The sequence below is a fragment of the Solanum tuberosum genome, unplaced genomic scaffold (genome assembly GCF_000226075.1).
Source record: "Solanum tuberosum cultivar DM 1-3 516 R44 unplaced genomic scaffold, SolTub_3.0 scf00528, whole genome shotgun sequence".
In the NCBI taxonomy this organism is placed as follows: Eukaryota; Viridiplantae; Streptophyta; class Magnoliopsida; order Solanales; family Solanaceae; genus Solanum; species Solanum tuberosum.
This window is the reverse complement of record NW_006239446.1, coordinates 324,588-342,791: the sequence shown is the minus strand read 5'-3', so window position 1 is coordinate 342,791 and position 18,204 is coordinate 324,588. Positions and strand designations below refer to the sequence as shown.

General features: G+C 31.6%; 1 pseudogene; it reads right to left on the bottom strand.

Moving 5' to 3' along the window:
* Window positions 1-522: 522 nt before the first annotated feature.
* On the bottom strand, window positions 523-4,870 carry LOC102588006 (protein NUCLEAR FUSION DEFECTIVE 4-like; annotated as a pseudogene).
* Window positions 4,871-18,204: the final 13,334 nt, after the last annotated feature.

Below are 18,204 nucleotides of genomic sequence, written 5' to 3'. Positions count from 1 at the left end.
TTCTAACAAACTCAATTATTGAATCGTCCCACAACCACTTCATTTCCATCAAAAGATTCCTTGAGAAGCAAGTCATTTCTGATTTGCTTTAAAATTTGAAATACATAGTATTCAAAATTGATTGACTTCACCAATTAAAGATTGTTGCTAAATTGAGTTTTTTTCTCCGATACTTATATTAGAGCCCGATTAAATTTAAATTTGTGTCGAAAAGTTTCACATTAGAGGTAAAACATTCCCTAACAAAGACAACTTCGTATTCAAGAATTAATTTTAAATAAACTATTAATATTAATTAAATATTAAAGATTAAAGTAATAAGATTTTAAATTTTTCTTACCCCCACTCCACCACCTCCTACCCATATCCCCCTCCTCCCCTCCCCCCCCAAAAAAAAGGTTATCCATTCATTCCTTGAAAATATTGTATTATTTTATTTTATTTTAAAAAATTCTACCTCACCCTATTAAACATCCACTGCTAGTTTTTTTTTTTTTGAATAGTTATATTTGGAAATATGAATTGACAGATGATGTCCTTTTTCAGGATGCTTATATTTCTATCCGTCGAGGATACATTACATACGAGATCTTCCATACAGATTAGCGTACACAGTCTTTGTGCGGTACACCAGAATCATGCTTAGAACAGCTGCAATAATGCAGATTCCTGACATTATCAAGGAAGTCAAGAAGAAGCAAATGGTACCTTCACACTTGAGAGGTTCATCCATGTTCAAAAATCTTGTCAAAACTGATGCCATCAAGCGTCTTTCATGGGGTTGTTGAGCTTGCTTTTCAGCTTCCATGTCATATATACTACTAGCAATAAGACCTGAGAATACTAATGAACCAGCTGGGTTGGCAATAATGAGGAAATTGTACAAAGCCCCAAAGTTCTTTAACCCAAACAATTCAGAAGCAGCAGCTGGCACAATCGCCCAATGAGCTCCATAACCAAGTCCAACCAAAAGAGTACCAATATACATAGCTCCAGGCCAACCCATAGCAAAGAAGAAATGACCAAAGGCCATCACAACTTGAGCAATAGCCATAGCTGCATGCCTTGGATATGCATTATCCCTGTTTGACAAGGTCGTGTGAGAGATTTATGAGATTTGAATATTCATGTAAAGATTAGTTAATACCTGACGATTATCTCAGAAAATTATCCACCTCCAATACGGCCAAGGAAGTTCCATATGCTAATCATCGAAACAAATACATGTGTGTTTTCATATCCTAAAGATTGGCTCATTTGTCCCAAGTTATCAATGACAGTCAAACCAGATCCAGAACCGAAAAGCAGTGAGAAAAACATAAGCCAGAAATCTGCTTTTATTAAAGCCTGGACTAAAGTAAAGTCCTCTCCCCTACGAGGACCTCGTCTTCTTTTGATCCTCACAGCTCCTTCTGCTAGTCTCACTTGTAATTGCCCGATTCTTTTTTGCTTTTCTAAAGCAGGAAGCAAGTCTACTCCCTTTGACTTCTCCTCCTCAGCCTCACTAAATATAATTTCTTGACCATCGCCGTGTTCTGATCTGCCAGGACCTTGATCACCTGACTGAGATAGAAGTGCCTCTTCTTCTTGTACTACTCTTGGCTCTTGAGTGAAACTCAAATAGATAGGGATCACAATAGGGATTATCAAAATGACAAACAAAATAACTGTGAAGATTATAATAACATTTTGGCTAACATCAATAAAGTCTTCAACAAGCATAACTCCCATTAAGTAAGCAGCTAATATGAGGCATATACTGTAAACACATGAAAAACTTAGTCCATCAGAAGGCCTAACTTGTTTGTCGCCTCCAACAGGCCTGATTATAAACATGAGAGCTATAATCACCATTGCTGGTGCAACGGCAATCATAAATATAAGTGAAGCGTGATCCGGGGAATGGATTACTGCATATATCTGAGTTAAAATAGCACCACCTAAGCCAGCAAATCCCTTAAGAATTCCAACCACAGGACCACGACTTTTTGGGAAATTTCGCACACAAGAAACTAAAGTTGCTGTGTTGAAGTAGGTTTCACCATTTGTTCCTACAAATATAAGAATGCACATCTGCAGAAAAATAGTTAAACTTAAGTCAGCTGTTAGGGCAAAAACAAATTGTGTGACAATTTTGCACTCTAGTAGACACTAATACGTTATGCCCAATTTATGTCATTGATAAAACAATTCATTATGATGGTCAGCAAAATAGGGACTGAGGAGTGAGGTCAATGGGTTTTTCTTGTAGGAAAAGGTTTGGAATTGACTAGTCTCTTTCTCGTAGGAGAAGATTTAGGACTCTATAAATAAAAGCTTATTCCTTCTAATTTAATTAGCATTCACAATGTAGTTCTAGGGGATTTGAGATTTATGGTTAAGGGGGAGAATCTGTGGGATACAAGTGATAGTTATCACTTGTGTAAACCTCCTTGTACTCTCATATTTATATAGTGGATTGCTCATCTTTTTTATGGATGTAGATCGATTGACCGAACCACGTTAATTCTTTGTGTCTTATGATATGTTTCTCGTTTGTCTTCTTACTCATGATCTTTCGAGGTTTGCTTTTATAACTTCCGCATGAAACCAGAGGCGGACCTACCTTATTAAGTGGGGGAGCACGTGCACCCTTTAACTTCGGAAAAAATCATGTGTGTATGTATATATATATATATATATATCTTGAGAAACTGACAGAAACTAGGATATAATTAACAACGCACTCATTCAAAACATATGAGTGTTCTTGTGTTGTTGGTATAAGGCATAGGAACTACTTGTTTGACTAGGGTTCGAATCTGACTAAAGTGCTAATTCATTATGTTTATTTTAAGTTTTGCTTAGAGATCATATTTGGTGCACCCAAATTCTTCAAATCCTAGGTTCGCCTCCACATGAAACCTAATTATTTTCGATCTTAACATGACCAACCATCTGTGAGAAGCAGAATGAATATTGATTTATCGATATCCAAGTGCAAACTTTGGTACTATGCCTCAACTCTAAGCAAGCAGGGTTATTGGCGATACGAGTTCTTTGTGACACTTGAGCTCATTTCAAACTAGTAATATTATACCAACTAAAAATAAAACATAAGAAGTTTTCTATGTATATATTTTCCTAAAATGAGGAGATACGGATGCAATTTAAATAGCACTTACATGCAAGGTATCAACTTGGACACGATCACTTAATCTCACATTAAATGGCACAAATGCTTGTCTAACATTTACTTTTACGATTTACGGGGAACTTCGTTTTTACACTAAATACTTTCTCAAAATAGAAATGTCAGTCTAGAAAGAAAAAAAAAGCACAATTATTGAATGCAGAAAAAAAGTGGATCCAAAATTTGAAATTTATGAATTTTTATAATAAACTCATATTTATTTGGATTTACACTTAAATATTTATAAAATATTAGTCAATTTTTTAATATACAAGTATAAGCAAAAAGTTATTAGTTTTGTTAACCCGTAGCTAAAACTTTGAATCTGCCCTTGACAGAAACATGCGCTTCGACTTTTGAGGCTTAGGTGGGGTTCATGGGCTCGGACGAATCTACTAGCCTTTTTACAGATTTTATATTTGTATTAGAAAATTAAATAAATATATGTATATTAACATGTGAATCCCCAAAGAAAATTGATTTAGAACCCTCAAATTCCTAATCTTGGTTCCCCCTCTAGATTGTGCTCAAGCATGTTGAGATGTCAAGAGTTCCACACCAAACTTTTTGAAAATTAATTTTTGTGTTTGACAAAGCAAAAAAAAAAAAGATTTCGTGACAATCCTATTATTTTAATGCATATCATACAAGATAAAACGAAATTGACTTCAATTATAAAAGAAATGGAAACTTTTCAACGTCCAACGATAGCAAAAAGATACAAATGAAATGAGTGAACAGCAAGACCCTCGTTTCAAAGGAAAACTCATAAAGACAGAGGTGCGCTCAGTACAGAGGAAAATATTTTCTATCAAAAAAATTTCCTAGGAAAATATTTTTCAAAATCTTTATAATCTGTAGATAAGCAAAATAAAAAATAAAAAAATCCAAGAAGATAAATACGTTTCTTACTTAATTTTTTGTATTCAGTGATTTAAGTCAAAGCACTGCACAATTGAGATATGATGAGATGTGTTATAAGTTGAGAAGAACACAGTCAATTGAATCACTTGTAAAACTTGTTTTCAGGCTTCAACTAAGAAAAATCATTTTTTATATTTAAAGTTTTGTAAAAAAAATATTTTAATTAGTTTTGATAGTTAAAAAACATTTTTCGATCAAAAACTTAATGAAGAAGGGTAGTCTACTCACAGCCCATAATGGCAAAGGTGCAGTTCTTCGAGTAACAATAAGCCAAATCCAACCATATCCAATAAAATTCTGGATAGCACCCACAAGAAGTGCAGCCCAAAAGGGCAAAATTTCACACAAAGTAGCAGCCAAAAATCCGAGACTATAACCCAAATCTTTAGCCACAATCAATCGAGCAATCTGTTTCTGATTGTAATTTAGAGAGATTTTAATTACTGGAGAAATACTGCCGAATAGGTAAACAATCCCCGCACAAATTTGAATCCACATTCCAGCAACGAACACGAGCCATCTGTTATTCAAAAAATAGCCAAATCTTTCTTTCAGATAAATCGTCATAGAATCTGATCGAGTCAATTCAAAGCTTCAATTTTTGTTTATGAATGAATGAAGTAGCGTGGGGTGGGGTGGGGTGTGGGATACTATATAGTATTACTAGTATATATGCCTGATTTAAAATGTAATAAGAGTACTTAGTAATACATAATAATAATAATAAGAATAAAACATTATCATTAATATAATGAATACACAATTAGTGAACTTGACCGCAATCTAAAACAAATGTTGTTTTGTTTTGGAAATTTGTATTTTAAATTGATAAAGTAATAGAGAGAAATCAGAACTCTTTTAAATAGTAACCCACTATCTTGCGGTTTCTGTAAAAAAAAAAACACAATTTAAATTTTTTATATCAATTATTTTTAATTTATATTTCTACTTTTTCTAAAACTAATACACGTGTATGTATTAAAACTGTTTTCATATTTGTTTTAGAAACAATTTTTAATTTTAATTATTTTTAAATTGCTTTAAATTTTTGTTTTGTTTTTTGAATTATAAATTATTTTAAATCTTTCAATTTCACGTAAAAAAATACCTAATTTAATGATAAATTAAAGTTGAAAAGTTGAAGTTCGTTTGAATTCAAAATGTATTTAAATTTGAAAACCTCCTAAAATTATGATAAAATTGGGAACTGTAACCACTTTCAAAACCACAAGCTTTTATCTTCCTATTTTTTATTTTATAAAATCATTTAACTATAAAATTTTTGTATTTAAACTCAAATCAAAATGCAGATAAATTATATATATATATATATTACTATATATATTACTATTACTATTATTATTATATAAACTATTATTATTATTATTAGATAATTTTTTTTGTTAATAAGCTTTTAGTTATATATATTTAATTGATTTTTTAAAACTCAAAATTCTAAGAATCCAACTTGTCTGTTAACATCTAACGTTTTTTTTTTCATTTAAATAAAAAAAACAAAAATTCTAATTTGTCTTCTAAAATAGTTACTTTTTTCCCTTTAAAATTTAAATAAACTCTATTTAATTAATTTATAATTTAAAAATTAAAAATTAGAGATTTTTTGTGGTGCTGACATGGCACTTTTTCCTCTCCTATTCTATATAGATAGATTATATATTTTTTGTACTCTCTCCGTTTAAAAAAGAATGACCTACTTTGATTTAAAACGAAGTTTAAAAAAAACTTTTTAATCTTGTGGTTCTAAATTAAAGTTATGTCAAATGTATCAAAAATGTCATATAATCTTGTGGTCTTAAACATGTCACGTGGAAAGTTGAAGTTAAAGTGTTGACCAAAAAAGAAATGGTCATTCTTTTGAAACAGAACTAAAAAGAAACAACAACATTCATTTGAAACGGAGGGAGTAATAGCTTTACCATACCCTACTTTTTTTGAAGGTTTATCACTCAAATTATAGATGTGTGACATTAGATAACGACAAAGAACAATCCAATCTATTCAAACACGATATTCATTAAAATAATACAATATAATACAATAAATTATAAAGCAATACATAACCACTTTATATTATTATATCAAAAAATTATATATTTCAAATGTATTCTTAACCTTGTGTACAATCCAGCTTGAACAATACGTCAACTCAAGTTAATTTTGAGTGGAAGAAAAAGATGGAATACAAAGCATTAGTAGATGTTTATCCATTATCATCCATTCCTTTGTCGATAGAGATGGACTACCTATTATTTATTTTTACTTAATAAAAGCTATAAACTACAAAAAGCAAAAAAGAAAGAGTGGTGTACTATCAAGTGGAGCCGCCTGTGTATCTCTGGTAATCTGGCAGTAGTGGTGGAACCATAAATTTTATTAAGAATATCCAAAAATAATGGTGTATGACCGTTAAAATAAAATAAAAAAATATTATGATATTTGGAGTTCAAACTCGAACTTCTTCATTCAAATGGACACCCATTACCACTACGACAAAGGCATAACTTTTGTTAAGGGTGTCCAACTTTAAATATATATAATTTAAATGTAGAATTTGACATATATATATAACGTAATTTTTCGATGAAATTGGACACCCTGGGGTGACTGTGGCTACACCACTGTCTGGCCGGTCTTCCTGTCCAGACCTACTTTTGATTTTAACTTTTTAAAGTCATTTTAAGTCATTTTTGACTTATTAAAAATTATTTTTATATTTGTCAAACACTTTCAGTTGTCAAAAACGGACTTAAACGTCAGATTGATCAACTGTTAAATCAATTCAAACACTCTTTTTGTAAGATCAACTAATATGAAAAAACTATTTTTAGTACAGTATTCAACTAATTTATGATAGTGATGGAAAGTATAATTTAAATTATATCTTTAAATATATTCATTAACACAAAATTAATTAATATGAAATAGCAAAAGTACAGATTCTAACAAATTCAATTATTGGATCGTCCCTCAACCATCATTTCCATCAAAAGATTCCGTTTGAGAAGCAAGTCATTTATATATGATATTCTTTAAAGTTTGAACTGCATAGTATTTGAAATCGATTGACTTGACCAATTAAAGATTGTTGCTAAATTGAGTTTCTTTTTCACTTGATATTTATTTTGGTATCCAATTAAATTTAAATCTATGTCGGAAAATTTCATATTATAGGTAAAACATTTTCACTATTAAAAAACTGTTAAAAAGCGATGGACAGAAAAGCAACGGACGGTGTCGCTCCAAAAAACGACGTCATTTGCCACACTGTCCGTCGCTCTTTAATAAAAATAATTATTTTTTAAATTATTTTACAAAAAGCGACGAATGGCATCTGTTAGTCTGTGGCTTAAGAACCCAACTTGTCTATTAACATCTAACTTTTTTTTTTTCATTTAAATAAAAAAAAAATCTAATTTGTCTTCTAAAACAGTTACTTTTTTCCCTTTAAAAATTAATTAACTCTATTTAATTAATTTATAATTTAAAAATTAGAGATTTTTTGTGGTGCTGACATGACACTTTTTCCTCTCCTATTCTATATAGATAGATTATATTCTATTTTTTTGTACTCTCTCCATTTAAAAAAGAATGACCTACTTTGATTTAAAACGAAGTTTAAAAAAAAACTTTTTAATCTTGTGGTTCTAAATTAAAGTTATGTCAAATGTATCAAAATGTCATATAATCTTGTGGTCTTAAACATGTCACGTGGAAAGTTGAAGTTAAAAGTGTTGACAAAAAAAAGAAATGGGTCATTCTTTTTGAAACAGACTAAAAAGAAACAACAACATTCATTTTGAAACGGAGGGAGTAATAGCTTTACCATACCCTACTTTTTTTGAAGGTTTATCACTCAAATTATAGATGTGTGACATTAGGTAACGACAAAGAACAATCCAATCTATTCAAACACGATATTCATTAAAATAATACAGTATAATATAATACAATATAATACAATAAATTATAAAACAATACATAACCACTTTATATTATTATATCAAAAAATTATATATTTCAAATGTATTCTTAACCTTGTGTACAATCCAGCTTGAAAAATACGTCAACTCAAGTTAATTTTGAGTGGAAGAAAAAGATGGAATGCAAAGCATTAGTAGATGTTATCCATTATCATCCATTCCTTTGTCGATAGAGATGGACTACCTATTTTTTTTTACATAATAAAAGCTATAAACTACAAAAAGCAAAAAAACAGAGTGGTGTACTATCAAGTGGAGCCGCCTGTGTATCTCTGGTAATCTGGCAGTAGTGGTGGAACCATAATTTTTTTTAAGAATATCCAAAAATAATGGTGTATGACTGTTAAAATAAAATAAAAAAATATTATGATATTTGGAGTTCAAACTCGAACTTCTTCATTCAAATGGACACCCATTATCACTACAACAAAGGCATAACTTTTGTTAAGGGTGTCCAACTTTAAATATATATAATTTAAATGTAGAATTTGACATATATATACAACGTAATTTTTCGATGAAATTGGACACCCTGGGGTGGCTGTGGCTACGCCACTGTCTGGCCGGTCTTCCTGTCCAGACCTACTTTTGGTTTTAACTTTTTAAAGTCATTTTAAGTCATTTTTGACTTATTAAAAATTATTTTTATATTTGTCAAACACTTTTAGTTGTCAAAAACGGACTTAAACGTCAGTTTGATCAACTGTTAAGTCAATTCAAACACTCTTTTTGTAAGATCAACTAATATGAAACAACTATTTTTAGTACAGTAATCAACTAATTTATGACAGTGATGGAAACTATAGTTTAAATTATATCTTTAAATATATTCATTAACACAAAATTAATTAATATGAAATAGCAAAAGTACAGATTCTAACAAATTCAATTATTGGATCGTCCCTCAACCACATCATTTCCATCAAAAGATTCCTTATGAGAAGCAAGTCATTTATATATGATATTCTTTAAAGTTTGAAATGCATAGTATTTGAAATTGATTGACTTGACCAATTAAAATTGTTGCTAAATTGAGTTTCTTTTTCTCTTGGTATTGGTATCCGATTAAATTTGAATTTATGCCGGAAAGTTTCATATTATAAGTAAAATATTTTCACTATTAAAAAACTGCTAAAAAGCGATGGACATAAAAGCAACGGACGGCGTCGCTCCAAAAAACGACGTCATTTGCCACACTGTCCGTCGCTTTTTAATAAAAATAATTATTTTACAAAAAGCGACGGATGGCATCTCTTAGTTTGTCGCTTTTTTCCGCGAATTTTTGCACCAAATATATATATATATATAATTAATAATTATTTATTTAATATAGATATAGACATTGTCCGTCGCTTTAATTAAAAATAATTATATATAAATTAAACAATAGCCACGCCGTTTGTCGCTTTTAATTTATTTTACTTTATTAATTATTTTTTTATGAAAGCGACGGACATCATCTTTTTTTCCGTCGCTTCTTGGTCAAAATATTTGGTCAAATATTTTAAATAAGTGACGGACTGTGTCTCTTTGTCCCTCGGTTTTTGGTGAAAATGTTGGTCAACAATTTTAAAAAAAGTGACGGACATAGAAACGTAGTCCGTCTCTTTTCATTAAATATCTAATACATACAGTCGCGATTTCCCCCAGTTCCCATTTCTCCACTCCTCACCGCCGCCGTCCCTCCGTTCGAGTCACCGGGAGCTGCCGCCGTCGCCGTCCCTCCGGAGCTGTCGCCGCCTCCTTCCCCTCTCTCTTCATTCTCTCCTTCTCCTTTAAGTTTAGGGTTTAATTTATTTTTAAAAAAAACAATTTTGTTATTAGTTTAATTGTAATTAGTTTATTTGATTTTGTTAGTTATTTAATTGTAATTAGTTTATTGATTTTGTTGTGTATTGATTGTTAGTTTGAATAAGGGATTATTAGTTAGTGAGTGAAGTGAAATTTTTTAATGTTAGGGTTAGTTTGAATTAGGGTATCCTAGCTAGGATTTGTTTGAATTTGGGTATTTCTTGAGTTAATAAGTTTGATTTTGAGATTTTATGACTAGTTTGAATTAGGGCATTTAAGGAGTTGTTTGAATTTGGATATTATTTGAGTTAGTTTGATTTTCGAATTTTAGGACTTGCTATTTTGAATTTGGGATTTTAGGGCTAGTTTGAATGAGGGTATTTAAGGATTAGTTTGAATTACGATATTTAATGACGTGTTTGAATTTGAGATTTTATCACTAGTTTGATTTTGGAATTTTAGAACTAGTTTGAATTTGTGATTTTAAGACTAGTTTGAATTTGAAATTTAGGACAAGATTGAATTATATTTGAGATTTTAGGACTAGTAGTTTGAATTTGGGATTTTAGCACTATAGTTTGATTTTTTTATTCTAGGAGTACTTTGAATTTGTGATTTTAAGACTAGTTTGAATTTGAAATTTAGGACAAGATTGAATTATATTTGAGATTTTAGGACTACTAATAGTTTGAATTTGGGATTTTAGCACTAGTTTGATTTTGCACTATAGTTGATTTTTGAATTCTAGGAGTACTTTCAATTTGTGATTTTAAGACTAGTTTGAATTTGGAATTTAGGACTAGTTTGAATTATATTTGAGATTTTAGGACTAATAATTTGAATTTGGAATTTTAGCACTAGCTAGCTAGTTTGAATTTGGAATTTTAGGGATTTGAATAACAACCTAATTAGAACTTATAATTAATTATAACTTGAATTTACTATAACTCGAACTTAATTAGGAATATGAACTTGAAATATTGTTGACCTTAATCAATTAGAACTTAATTTTTAACTTTATTAGAACTTGGATTTTATTTGAACTTAGATAGAATTTTGAAGTACTTGAAATCTTGTTGACCTTAATTAATTTGAACTTAAATTAATTAGCACTTTATTGAACTTAATTAATTTATAATAACTTGAAAAGTTAATTAGGAATATAAACTTAATTTTGAACTTAACTAGAACTTGAACTTAATTAATTAATATTCATTAATTAATTAAGTTTTAACTTTGTAGATCTTGTAATGTAGTATTTATATTAACAATATAAATTAGTTTAATGTAGTAAAATTATTATTAAATTTATTAATATAATTGAATATCTATATATTTGTAGATGGATCATCGTTTGTGGATGTATAATATGCATTATGAAAACTGGTGCTGGTTTGAAACCTTAGTTTATTGACGATGTTAGAAATTTTATTGAACATACAATGACACTTGATATTTTCAAGAATAATGGATTGGTTAGGTGTCCTTGTAGTGCATGTAGGTGCTTAAAATTTTTTGAACTAGATACAGTCATGGTTCATTTGTACCGTAATGAATTTAAGCCTAGATATTTTGTATGGATTGATCATAGAGAAAGAGATGAATTGAACGTTATGTTTTATAATTCAATGCTTGTGGATGTATATAATATGCTTGCACCACATGGTCAAATTAAGGTTGAACATGATAGGGTTCATGAAATGATCAATGATGTTTTAGGGGTTCAAGATGGGATGGAACCCGAACAATATTTTGATGAAACTCCTAATGAAAGAGCAAAACGCTTCTATGATTAATTAGAAGAGTCTAGTCGTCCACTATGTGAAGGGAGTCCAGTCCGCAATCTGCCTTGTCAGTTGTGGTTAGATTAATGAATAGTAAATCAGATTGGAATGTTCTTAATACGGCTATGGACTCAATGATTGATCTTTTGGGTGAACTAGTTAATCTAGAGTTTAACATACCTAAGAACTTCTATCATGCAAAGAGTTTGGTTTCTAAGTTAGGATTGACATATGATAGAATCCATTGTTGTGTTAATGATTGCATGTTGTTTTACAAGACTGATAGTGAATTAGAAAATTGTAAGTTTTGTGAATATGGTCGTTATAAGAGGACTCCGACTGAAAAGATGGTCCCAGTTAAGGTGTATCTACCTATTATTCCTAGGTTAAAGAAGTTGTATGCATCAATGAGGTCTACCCTACATATGAGATGGCATCATGAATATGACAGTCGTCTGAAAGTGCTCATTGGGCTTCAGAGCCCATATGTTTAACACATATAATTCGCCACCGGGTGTCTTGTCTCATGCATCTAATGGTGAAGCATGAAAGTGTTTTGATAATGTATATCCTGATTTTCCTAGTGAACCAAGAAATGTTAGATTGGGGTTGTGTGCAGATAACTTCACACCATTCTCTAATGTTTCTTCACCTTTTTCATGTTGCCTGGTATTCTTACTCTGTATAATCTTCCTCCTGAAATGTGCATGACTAGTCCTTACATCTTTCTAAGTTGTGTTATTACAGGTCCCCATAATCCAAAAAGTTTGATTGATGTATATCTACAACCATTAATAGATGAGCTCAAACAATTATGGTTTGAAGGCGTTTTGACTTATGATATATCAACTAGGCAGAATTTCGTTATGCGTACTTCTTTAATGTGGACTATTAATGATTTTCCTGCATATGGGATGTTGTCTGGTTGGATGACAGCTGGAAAGCTAGCATGTTCGTATTGCATGGAAAATAGTAAGACATTCACTTTCAAGCATGGCAGAAAAAACACACGATTTGATTGTCATCACCAGTTCTTGCCAATGGACCATGAGTTTAGAAAGATGAAAAATGTATTCAGGATAAATAAGATTGAAAGTGACCACCACCTTCATTACTCACAAGGAATCAAATTCGGGAGAGAGTTTCTCAATTACCTAAAATTACAGAAGCTTCACCTTCTAGAGTTCTTGGATATGGTGTTGAACATAATTGGACCAAACAAAGCATATTTTGGGAGTTGCCGTATTGAGAGGACAATCTGCTACGACATAATCTTGATGTGATGCACATTGAAAAAAATATTTTGATAATTTATTTAACATAATAATGAATATTAAGGGAAAGACAAAAAACAATTCAAAAGCTAGACTGGACATAAAGGAATATTGTAGGAGAAGAGAGTTATTGCTGCAGGAATTAGAAAATTGTAAAATAGTTAATCCTAAAGACAGTTTTTCGTTCACATTGGATGAGAAACATGAAATTTGTGAGTGGATTAAAAATTTGAGTATGTCGGAGGGCTATGCTTCGAATTTAGGAAAACGGGCAGATATGAATGAAGGAAATTTAATAGGTATGAAAAGTCATGATTGTCATGTATTCATGGAAACTTTAATTCCTATCGCTTTTAGCCATCTACCTGAAAGTATATGGAAACCAATCACAGAGATAAGTCTTTTCTTTAAAGATTTGTGTTCTGGAAAGTTGTTGGAGAGTAGTTTGGACAGGATGGAAGAAAATATTCATGTTATTACTACTAAGTTGGAGAATATCTTTCAATGTAGTTTCTTTGATGTGATGGAGCATCTTCCAATTCACCTTGTACAAGAGGCCCACATCGGAGGTCCAGTTCAAACAAGATGGATGTATCCATTTGAGAGGTAACTATCATTGAAATATTCACTAAGTGAAATATTTAATCATTAAGTTTTTTTTTTTTCCTTTCTAAAAATATATAGATATATATATGCAGAAAAATTGGCAGTTCCAAGCAAACAATTAAGTAAAGGGGAAAGATCGAAAGATCAGTTGTTCAAGATCATATTGGAAAAGAAATTGGTGATTTTTATTCTTATTACTTTAGGACTGATGTGTCATGTATGAGAAACAGGTCCAATCGCAATGATGAAGGTGATATTGATCCTTTATTTCCACCGATATCAATTTTTAATCAAAATGATCGAGGATCTAAAAAATGTGGAAAGCGAAGCTTCACTAGTATGAAAATGCAATCAGCTGTGACACATATTTTGCTTTATTGTTCAGAGATTCAACCATATCTCAAGTAAGTGTTAAAAATATATTATCAAAATACATAAATAAGTGTTAATTAACTAACGAAATATCTGAATGTACAATGATCAGCTTGTTCGTAAACACATGGGGTAATGAAGCCATCTATACGGAATTTTACAAATGGCTAACAAAACATGTAAGTGTGCAAGCTTACATTGAATCAATAAGTATTTAATAATGTATTCATGTTATACTAAATTATATTATTTTAAACAACAAAATATAGGTTTACGATGAATACTCAAATGTCGAAAATTTGTAATTATTAAAAGAAGTTGCACTTGGACCTGAATCTCAAATTCAAACAATGAATACATATTGTGTCAATGGTTTTAAGTTTCAAACTGAAGAAGTTTCTAGGAATAAGAAAACAATAATAACGATGTCTTCATATAAGGTGATGTTGATGGTACTGGCCAAACTATTGAATATTATGGTGTCATTCATGAGATTATTGAAGGAAGATATTCAGGTTGGCCTAAAAAGAAGATCGTATCTTTTCGGTGTAAGTGATTTGACCCATCACACAGAGGCACAAAAATGGACTAACAACATAATATAATTGAAGTTAAGCACACTATAAAATACAGAAGTTATGATCTTTTCATCATTGCACAAAATGCTAAACAAGTGTATTACGCTCCATATCCATTGCGTAGAGACAAAATTGATTGGTGGGTTGTTATAAAGACTAAATCTGTGGGAATAATTGAAATTGACAATGTCTTAGATGTGGCGTACCAAAATGAGGTTGCAATTGTTCAGTAACAAATTGATGTTGAATTGAAAACCACACTAGAACATCCTTAACACATATTAGAAGAAGTATATGATGATGAGATAATGATAAATGTTGAGGAAGAAATAAATTAGAATGGGGAAGATGATTTATTTATAACGAAGAATATGACAATGAAAATGGAACAACTGAGGAGCAAGAATGAGAGAGTGATGTAAATGAAACAAGCGAGGAGGAATAAAAGTAGAATGATAGACTATAAGCTAGTATGCAAGTTATTTATTTTCCTAATACTAATTTTATTAAATTTGTGATTTTTATATATTATCCATGTAAATTTGCATACAAATATCATCAAGGGTGATCAGGGTGATAGATCTCGCGGAGTTAGTCAACCTAATAAGACTAAAAATAAGAAGTCTAGGAGACCTATAGATTCTGAGGATATTCCAGGATTTCTTTCTTCTGCGCCGGAGCGCATTGCTCACGATACTCATTTATTTGTTGTTCCATTTGGTACGGCGGATCCTCGGCAATATTATCATAATTACCGTCGATCAGTCGGTGCTTCCTTTTTTTCACAGTCACTGCCTCCACGGCGCTATGAGGACCTACCTTTACAGGCTATTCGTCGAGCACGACCCTTATCGGTTGGTTGTACTCCATCTCCCTCTCCATCTCCCATAGGTACAACTCCTCAACTATCTGCCATGAGGATTAGAGATTCTAGTAGTGAGGAGTCAGATGATGTGGCTGGTACACCTCCATTGACTTAGCATTATGTGCATCCTCGTGTATCACATACACCTACCCATACACCAGATGAGACATCTGCTCTAGCACCGAAACAGAGGAACAAGATTGGCAGAGTCATGATTGAGCCGGATGGGTCATCGTAAATTTGTTTTGTTATCTATTTGTTACTTTATTTTACTTATTTGAGCATCTTTAATATATTACTCATGAACTAACATGTTTATTATGTGTTTTGCAGGTGGTATCCTGAAAATGATGCTGCCCGGGCTTTAAAAGACTCCGTGAGAAGGCTTTTTACACAGCCTTATCACTCTTGGAGTGAAATCCCAAACAATATACGTCAGGCGATGTTTAATGAATTTAAGGTAAATATTTTTTTAGTTAAGTTTATTAATTTTAGTATCCTTTACTTTTTTTAAATTATCTAACATTATTCATTTTTTTCAGACTATGCGTACTTGAAAACCGAGGTTTAATATGGGCATTGCGATCAAATTTGAGAGAAGGACATCCGCGAGACTGTCTAGCTGGCTAAAGAAAGCCTGGGATATTAATCAGTGTCCGATTTAGATGTTGCCTCATGTGATGGATGAGTTGCGCCAACATGGGAACACATATAAGTTCAAGGCGATGTCCAAACAAGCCAAAAAGGCTAGAGGCAATCTTAAGGGTGGCTCATTGAACACCAAAGGTGCAAAGAGCGTTGGAACAATTACGAGAGATATGGTAAGTTATAATTCAATCTTTTAAATAAATAATTAGTTGATTAATATCGTTATAATATAAATTTCATTTTTATTTATAGGAAAAACAAATGGGGTGCACTCCCCTTGTACCAGAGGTTTTCGAGAAGTTTCATGTGAAAAAGAAAGAAAATGAGTCAGATCCGGATGTGTGGGTGGAGGAAAGGGCCGAACGAACTTTTGTAAGTTATTTAATATGAATAATATATATTAATAGTGAATATATTTATGATATGCATATATATTGATGTCAATTTTGATATTTAATATGCAAAGTGAGTTTAATCAGTAAGTCAATGAGAATCTAGATAGTTCAGTCCAAATGGCACCTGAACTGTCTAATCAAATTTGGACAGAAAAAGTGGTAGAGGGGACACACAAGGGTAGAGTCTATGGTCGAGGATCTCGAAACGATCTAAGACGACTCCAGTTAGGCTTACAAGGTATTGGATCATCACGTCAAGCCGAGGCACTTGACGGTGTTCAGATTATTGCTATGTCGGCTCAAATAGCACATCTTACATCGGCATTGGCAAAGTTTGAGCGGAGAAGAGTAGCTGAACAACAAAGCATGAGTGCGACCGTTCAACAAATCAAAGAACAAGTGCCGAACATCGCTCGTCGACCTACAACATCTTCGGCTCCCGAGGACACCGACGACTACAGTGAGTAGGAGGATGATTTTGTAGATCGCACTCCCTAGTTTATGTCTCTTTTATGAACATTTTAAATTTTTGAAACACATTTTGAATGACTTTATAAGTTTTTTTTTTCTTTTATGACAAGGGAAACCCGCAGCCGCTACCCTTTGGGTGCGCACAGGGTAAAACCCCGCTCCTATGCAATAGCTCGCAATCCACATAGGAGAGACTTTATAAGTTTTTGTAATGTGATTTAGATATTTTTGGAGATTGATTTAAGTTTGTTGTTTTATATGTTGTGTGTGATGTTTAGATTATATATTTTTTGATTAGGTTGGTTCAATATGAATGAAATTGATTTATATTTGCAGGTGGGCAGCAGAAATTACAGAAAAAAACGACGGACAGGGTGGTTTTTTCCGTCGCTTTTTTGCATTATTTTTTTTCAAATAAACCCGAAAAAGCTACGGACATGGTCTTTTAATCTGTTGCTTTTCTGGGTATTTCAAAAAATTAATTTCCAGAAAAGCAACGGACAGTGGTCCTTTAGCCCGTCGCTTTTCTCAAATTTTCAAAATTTAAAATTCCAGATGGAAATAAAATAATAATAAAAAGTGACGGAGTCCGTAACTTTTTAAAAAAAAAATCAAAAAGTGACGCAGTCCGTCGCTTTTTTGCGATGTCCGTCGCTTTTTGAAAAGCGTCGAGCCAAAAAGCAAAAAATGACTGCGTCGCTTTTCCGTCGATTTTGACCAAAAAAGCAACGCAGTCCGTCGTTTTTCGACTGTTTTTTAGTAGTGTTCCTAAAAAAAGTCAGTTCGTATTCAAAATGACTCGAACCCACATAAATGTGAAACTTGATTAATTTAATTGATATTAGGTGATTTCATTGCAAGTTCAATAATTATTATCTTTAATCTATTAGAAAAATAGAAAAACATCATTAAAGAAAGTGATAAGTGTCAAAAATACAATCAAACTATTCCTTATTTCTTGAGTTTCATACCTAAACTATTGAGAATGTGAATTTTATACTTAAATTATCACTTATTAGTTTGAGAAACAATACACCTCAGTGGTGTGTAATGCACTCTTCCTTTTATTTAAAAAAACCTTGATACATGGCATTTCACATGGAAAAAATATTCTACATTGACTAAAATTATATAATAAACTATTAATATTAATTAAAAATTAAAGATTAAAGTTTTACTATCCCCCAAAAATGATTTTTTAAAAATAAAATTTAAATTATTTTTCTTACACCACTCCACCACCTCCTCCCCCCTCCCCCGAAACTCTGCCGTACTTTTAATTATTTATAAAAAATTCAAAATTTCATCTTCCTCACACCCCCC